Source organism: Syzygium oleosum, unplaced genomic scaffold (genome assembly GCF_021117445.2).
Source record: "Syzygium oleosum isolate NSW1041296 unplaced genomic scaffold, Sole_v2.1 Sole_v2.45, whole genome shotgun sequence".
Classification (NCBI taxonomy): domain Eukaryota; kingdom Viridiplantae; phylum Streptophyta; class Magnoliopsida; order Myrtales; family Myrtaceae; genus Syzygium; species Syzygium oleosum.
Genome location: NW_026607529.1, coordinates 1556404 through 1564065, shown reverse-complemented (window position 1 = coordinate 1564065; position 7662 = coordinate 1556404).

Genomic DNA, 7662 nt, shown 5'->3' with positions numbered 1-7662 from the left:
CGTCTCAATGTAGACACGTCTAAGCTCCGTGCCTTTAAAACATCCGTCCGAGCATTTGACGGGATGAAGAAAGACACTGTTGGTAAGATCGACCTTAATGTCCAGATTGGCCCAATCGTGTTCAGCATTTTATTTCAGGTAATGGATATCCCCACTGCGTTTAGCTTTCTGCTGGGCCGTCCCTAGATTCACTCTGCTGAAGCCGTACCTTCAAGCCTTCACCAAAGTATGAAGTTTGTAGCCCAAGGGAAGCTAATCAGAGTCGTTAGAGAAGAAGACCATCGAATCTATCAAGAAACTGCCATCTCGTATGTCGAGCCAAGTGGCGAGGTAGAATCCAGTTATCAGTCTATCGAGCTCATGTCAACCGTGCACGAATATCGAGGAACTTCTCCTCTCATCCCTGATATGTCAAAAGCCACAATCATGATAGGGAAGGTTATGGTTGGGAATGGTTTCACCCCAGGTCGAGGACTCGGCAGAGAAGGCCATGGCATCCGAGAGCCTATCCAGGCCGCTAGGAATCACCGTACCGCTGGTCTAGGGTATCGCGGAGGAAACCCACAAGCCAACAAGGGGCTCGAGAGGGGTCAAGCTAGTTTGCTACTTCTCCATATCCGGAAGACTTTTCCGCCACCTACTAAATTGTTGCAGGATGAAAAAATTTATCTTAACCTCTCAGGATAATCTGGTGATGGGTTCAAGCATCCTGCCGAATGTTCAAGTCACTCGAGCTCCTCGACGCTTCCTGTAAATGTTGCTGTTGATCAACAAGAAAACTTAGACAAGCTACCGATTGAGAAAGATTATGGACGAGAAGAAACGTTGGATAGCGTGGTCACCCTATTTGACGATATCTTCGTAGGAGCCATACACGAAGACTCGACCCCAGAAATGAGTGTAAACCCACTTGACTTGTTTGCACGTTTGCAGTATCAGTTAGGCGAACTACGAGATTTGCTCACATCCTTAATGGATATCATTGGCCACATCCCGGACATGTCACTACTGCTTTCCGATCAAGAAAAACTGACTCAATTGAATGGTCCCGAAGAAAACCTGCCGTCGGGAGTCCTTCCCGACATGACTTGGCGTGATATCCAACTCTTACAGTGGCAGGGCAACGTACGACGATACTCGCCAGTCCCTAAATCTATAGATGTGATATTCCTTATCCTCTTGCAGAAGGGGCTGATCACAAGGATGCCAAAACACCATACTCCTGAGTACTTCATTAACTATAATTCTCCAGATCTTGTGACTATCATTTGGGAGAGATCGGGCACTCGCTGGATGATTGCGATACTTTGAAGAATAGAATTCAAGACCTACTGAACGTCAGGGCATTCACTTTTCGTGCCCCATGGCTGTGTCATGGTAGGAATGACCTCTTGGTGATACCTAGCATTTGTGCCATTGCCCCTGAGCTTTCTGATAAGGCACGTAAGGGGAAGGCAATTATAGATACCCTAGGCGAGCCCAGTGGTAAGTTTGACTATTACGTTGACTACCAGATGCCATCAAGTTTTTATGAAGACCATGAGAATAGCATTCCTAGTGGATGGGACGGCATGGAAAAGCTGACACCAGTAAAGAGAGGAGTCGACGAGCTCGATTCCTGGAACGATACTTTCAAAGATTTCTTCATCGGCACAATAGACGAAGGACCGGTGGAGGGAATGGGCGCAAGCCCGCTTGAGTAGAATTCCTCTCCTTTCTTCTACATGAATCCCTGGAAAAGGTGCTATCCTTGTATTTTGTTTTTTGTCGTCATTTCTGCCGGAAGAAATATCTTTTTGAACTCTCCCTCTTTTGAGGTTGTAAATCCATGTGTTGTAAATAAATAATGTTTTGAGAGCATGAGGTAGTATCCTAAACCGGCCCGCTGATGATATCCAGCCACGAAAAGGAAAGTATTCTGAGGCCCGGGCTATCTCATGCTTCCTCGTTTCTAAAAATTTTCGAGAATCAAAGACATTTCACTGTTTCTTCAAAAAATATGTTTTAAGAGAAAACAAACAATGAAAGGATATATATGGTCGTAACCCCATTTGTTTTTCTGATCAATTTACTCTGTGTTCTAGGCATAATCGTGCGACTTGCGAGGGAGTTAGTACGGTCCAGCCTGACGATGTAGATACTGACAACAGCGATTCTGATGATTCAAGTGATGACACCACTTAAATCCAAAGAAATTGTGAGCAATATGAACAAATCAAGCCCCTTACAACCGAAGATACTGTTACCATCAATTTGGGTGGTACTCAAGATCCAAAAGAAGTAAAGATTGCGGCCAACCTTCCCAAAGAGAAGGCTACACGTCTGATCGCTCTCCTCAAAGATTATCAAGACGTCTTCGCGTGGTCTTATTCTGATATGCCAGGACTAGACCCTCGGATTGTCGAGCATAGTTTGCCCACCAATCCCGATATGCCTCCTAAGAAGCAAAGGTTACGAAGGACCAAACCCGAGCTGTCGAAAAAAATCGAAGAAGAAGTGATGAAGCTCTTGAAAGTAGGGTTCATCGAGGTTTCGCAATAGCCTGATTGGGTAGCAAACATCGTGCCAGTGAAGAAGAAAGACGGTCGAATTCGAGTTTGTGTTGATTACCGCAACTTGAACAAGGCCAGTCCAAAAGATGACTTTCCGCTCCCCCACATAGATGTCCTTGTGGATAGCACTACTGGATTTGAATTATTTTTTTTCATGGATGGATTCTCCGGGTACAACTAGATAAGGATGAACAACGAAGACAAGGTGAAGACGGCGTTCATCACTCAATGGGGGACCTTTCACTATAGGGTTATGCCTTTTGGTCTGAAAAATGCTGGGGTAACATACCAACGTGCTATGGTCACTCTTTTCCATGACATGATGCATAAAGAAATTGAAGTCTATGTCGATGACATGATCGCCAAGACCAGATGCGGAGAGAACCACATTGAAGCCTTAAAGAAGCTATTCAGCCGGTTACGCGAGTTCAAATTACCCTTGAACCCTGCAAAGTGCGTGTTCGGGGCGACCTCTGGTAAGTTACTCGGATTCATCGTGAGTAGCAAGGGGATCGAGGTCGACCCCTCGAAAGTCAAAGCAATATGTGAACTGTAACCCCCGTCCACAGTGAGGGAGGTCAGAAGCCTTTTGGGAAGATTGAACTACATCGCTCGGTTCATCTCCCAACTCTTTGAGACTGCGCAGCCTTTCTTCAAACTTCTCAGGAAAGACGCTCAGATCAACTGAGATGAAGATTGTCGGGAAGCATTTGAAAAGCTGAAGCAGTATTTGATGAGTCCCCCGGTACTAGTTCCACCAATCCCAAGACATCCTCTGACTCTCTATCTCACGATCCACAGTGAATTGCTGGGAGCACTGTTAGCCCAGAGCAACCCCTATGATGGAAAAGAACGGGCCATCTATTATTTGAGTAAGAAATTCACCATTTCGGAACAGAATTATTCCGAATTAGAAAAAACATGTGTGGGTGTTGCATAGGCTCCGACAATATACTTTGCACCACCAGACGTTCCTCGTAACTGAAAATGATCCCATCCGGTATTTGCTTAACCGACCAGCATTAGTGGGAAAATTAACCAAATGGCAAATTCTAATTTCAGAATTTGACATCCAAACATCACCGCAAAAATCAGTGAAAGGTCGAGTGATCGCTGATATGCTAGCTGAATGCCCTGGGGAAACACATGAAGATGATCTCCCAGATGATCGCATTTTATCAACAGAAGAACACACATGGACTATGTTCTTCGATGGAGCAATAAACCTATCTGGCTCTGGCACCGGGGCAGTCTTGATATCCCCAGATGGGCAGCATTATCCTGTAGCTGCGAAATTGGTGTTTCCTTACATCAACAATATAGCTGAGTATGAAGCATGTATTCTCGATCTACAAGCAGCAGTTGACATGAAAATAACCAAACTAAAAGTGTTTAGTGATTCTGCCTTAATCATCCTCCATACTGTGGGTGAATGGAGGACTAGGGATGCTAAGTTAGTACCCTATCATGATTATTTGGAAGAATTGGTGACAGAATTCGATGAGATTTCGTTCAACTACCTATCTAGATCTCATAACCAATTCGCCGATACATTGGCTACGCTATCATCCATGTTACAGGTTACCAGTGGTTTGGAAATAGAATCTCTGAAGATTAAAGTCCTGACCAGACCGGCCCATTGCATGGCCGTGACTGAGGAATTCGATGGTAAACCATGGTATTACGATATCATGAACTACATCAAAGAACAACAATTCCCTGAAGGGATTACCCCTGCGGACAGAAAGTATATAATGAAGATGGCGACGAAGTTCTTCATCAATGGTGAGAACTTGTACAAGAGGTCCTATGATTCTATTCTGCTAAGATGCGTGGACGTAACTGAAGCAACTCGAATTATGCAAGAATTGCATGAAAGAGTATGCGGTCCACACATGAATGGACACATGTTGGCTAGGAAAATAACAAGATTGGGTTATTATTGGCTTTCCCTAGAAGGCAATTGCATTCGACATGTTCGAAATTGTCATCGTTGTCAGATCCATGGAAACAAGATAAATGCCCCACCAACTGAATTACACCAGTTGTCCGAGTCATGGCCATTTTCAATGTGGGGCATCTATGTGATCGGCCCAATTAATCCGAAAGCATCAAATAGGCATCGCTTCATCTTGGTCGCAATTGATTATTTTTTCAAGTGGATCGAGGCCACGTCGTATACCAATGTCACCGCTCGGAATGTGATGAAATTCATCAGGCAAGATATAATCGCCCGTTATGGCGTCCCTGAAGTCATTGTTACAGATAACGGGACAAATCTGAATAACAAGTTTGTTGATGATTTATTCAGTGACTTCAAAATTCTTCATCTGAATTCGTCTCCTTACCATCCCCAAATGAACGAAGCTATTGAGGCTGCCAACAAAAACATCAAGAAGATCTTAGCCAAAACTACTGAGAACTACCGAAATTGGCATGAAAGATTGCCTTTTGCATTAATGGCATACCGAACATCAATTCGGACATCTACCGGGCAACCCCTTTTTCCTTGGTGTATGGCATGGAAGCAGTCCTGCCTATTGAGGTAGAAATCCCCTCGCTGCGGGTATTGTCCCAAGTAAAACTGTCTGATGCAGAATGGAAACAGTAAAGACTGGAGCAGCTGAATATGATTGATGAAAAGCGGCTGAAGGCTCTTTGTCATGGGCAATGCTATCAACAGAGGGTAGCCAGATCATTCAACCGAAAGGTCCACCCGAGACACTTCGAAGCAGGCGATCTTGTCCTGAGAAAGGTGCTACCACTACCCCCTAAGCTTGGAGGTAAGTTCGCTCCAAACTACAAAGGTCCCTATGTTGTGAAAAAGGCACTCCCTGGAGAGGCTTTGATTTTGACCGAGATGGACGGGCGTCAATTCTCCAACCCGGTCAACTTTGATGCTATGAAGAAATACTACCCTTGAAATAACTTTTATATTCCTATTGATAACAAGGGAATTGGCAGAAAAGTTATTGATAAGGACACTCTTGGTGGCAAGTCTGACCAAAAGGGATTTCGCACATGACAAAATGGCATCAAGGTCGATCTTGACAACCACAGAAGTTTCAATGGTAGTCACGCCCATATCCGTCAAAGACCTTTAAAGCAGAAATTAGCTTTACTGCGAAGATCCCCATGCAAGCAATTGCACATGCCCTATGCAGTCAGGAATAAGAGGATTTATGAGAAACTCCTCAATATGCCGGGACCGTATTGACACAGCATGCGCTGACAATAGGACCGTCTATTTGGAAGCACCATTAATTATAGAGGATTTCATTTGAGCTTCGAGACCAATCATGAGAGGAGAAAAGACTCTACTAACTTTGAAGACAAAAGGGAGACACAAGGGGTAGTTTCGTATCGTTCTCAATTTACCCTTTGTCATCTCATTTCTAACATAAACTCATGCTATTGTCAACAGAAATTGTCAACATCCGAGAAAACTCAAGGAGTTGTCAATTTAAACTCAAATGAAGGGAATCACGAAGGGTAATGTTGTATCGTCCCCAATTCTTGTCCCTCAAAGAGCCGTTCATTAACACGGTCTTTCTTATCACCTTGTAGGTTTGCCTTACTATTGCAGCATAGGTAAGCATCTCTTTCCCTAAAAACTTTTCTCATAAGAGTACAAAGAAACAAAGAAAGAGGAAACATGTTAAAGCAAATGAATGCTTAACCCTCCCCCAAATGCATCGCATGTCTTTTGGAAAGAAATTTTGCATGGTAATTTTACCTGTTTAATTCACCAATTCCTTGTGAAAATTTTGACAATTCGACAAATGGTGTCGAACTACTCCGATGTATTGAACGAGAGATGTCAGGATGATGAGAGGCAATCCTTAGTCTATACACATTCTCACGTACCAAACCCTAGCAAGATGAGCAAAAAGGTTCCATTTCTGCAAGGTAAAGGGATTTCTCGCATAAGGTACGGTAGCCAAAATGATGAGAGGCAGTTCATTTCTCTGCCTCATACACTACCGTTGATCCTTTGCTTGACCATTTTGAGCCCATACACTTGGAGGTTCCTTTTAAATTACCCCCGTTAAGAACCACCCCACACTAGGGCAGCTTGAGGTAATTCGGCATCACAGGGAGGATTCAAATTCAGAGGGAGCAAGAAGAGCGTCCCTCCCTTTCAATCACCGCCCCCGCGGCTTCGGCTTCGGCTTCATCATCTTCACGGATCCGGCGGTCCTCGACAGGGTCCTCCAGGACAAGCACACCATCGATGGCAAGATGGTCGAGGCTAAGAGGCCTTTGTCAAGAGAGGAGCAGCAAACTAACTAGAGCCTGTCCAAAATGCCAACATATCATCGATAACAGTGATGTTCTTACCTAGGAACTGATCAGGATAAAAAGGATGAGGAGTTTATAATATCTAAAATTTTCTATAATCATCAGCCACAACAGCTCGCACAAGGTGAAAATATATGAATAAAAATTTTCTTGCTCTCACTTGCATTAATCTTTGAGTGTTATTATTACAGATGAACTCTCACAATAATTTAAGTGCCCTAGGATGACGAAGAGCAGTTTTTCTTCAATCCCATACACTTATATCCCTTGTTAGCCCAATTGAGCCGACAATTTCATTTCGTATGAACCCAGTTGGTGATCATCTCCCATACCGGGGCAAGGAAAAAGTCATCACAGTTTGAGCATTGTGGTCCAAGCTACCAAATAAAGATGAAGAGTCCAAAAGCCTAATAATATTATTCTATTCAAACTTGTTTAAGCTAGTCTTGACAACACCAAAAGAACAGCAAAAAATGATGAAATCAATGAAAATTAGGGGCATAAAAAAGTAGTGTTCCTGGTAAAAGCAAGGCCAATGCCCATCAATAAAAAACAAAGAAAAAGAAAAAGAAGAAGAAGAAAAACGATGAAAAAAATGAAGAGAAAGGAGTCCTTAGTTTCTGGGTAGCTGCTATAAAAAATAATGAAGTTTTAGCTGAGGAGATCTCTGAGCGTGATGAAGGCGCTCTCAAATACCTCAAAGATATTAAGTGGTGTAGAATAGACGACTCCAAAGGGTTTAAACTTGAGTTCTTCTTCGATACAAACCCCTCCTTTAAGAACTCTGTCTTGATAAAGATCTATCACA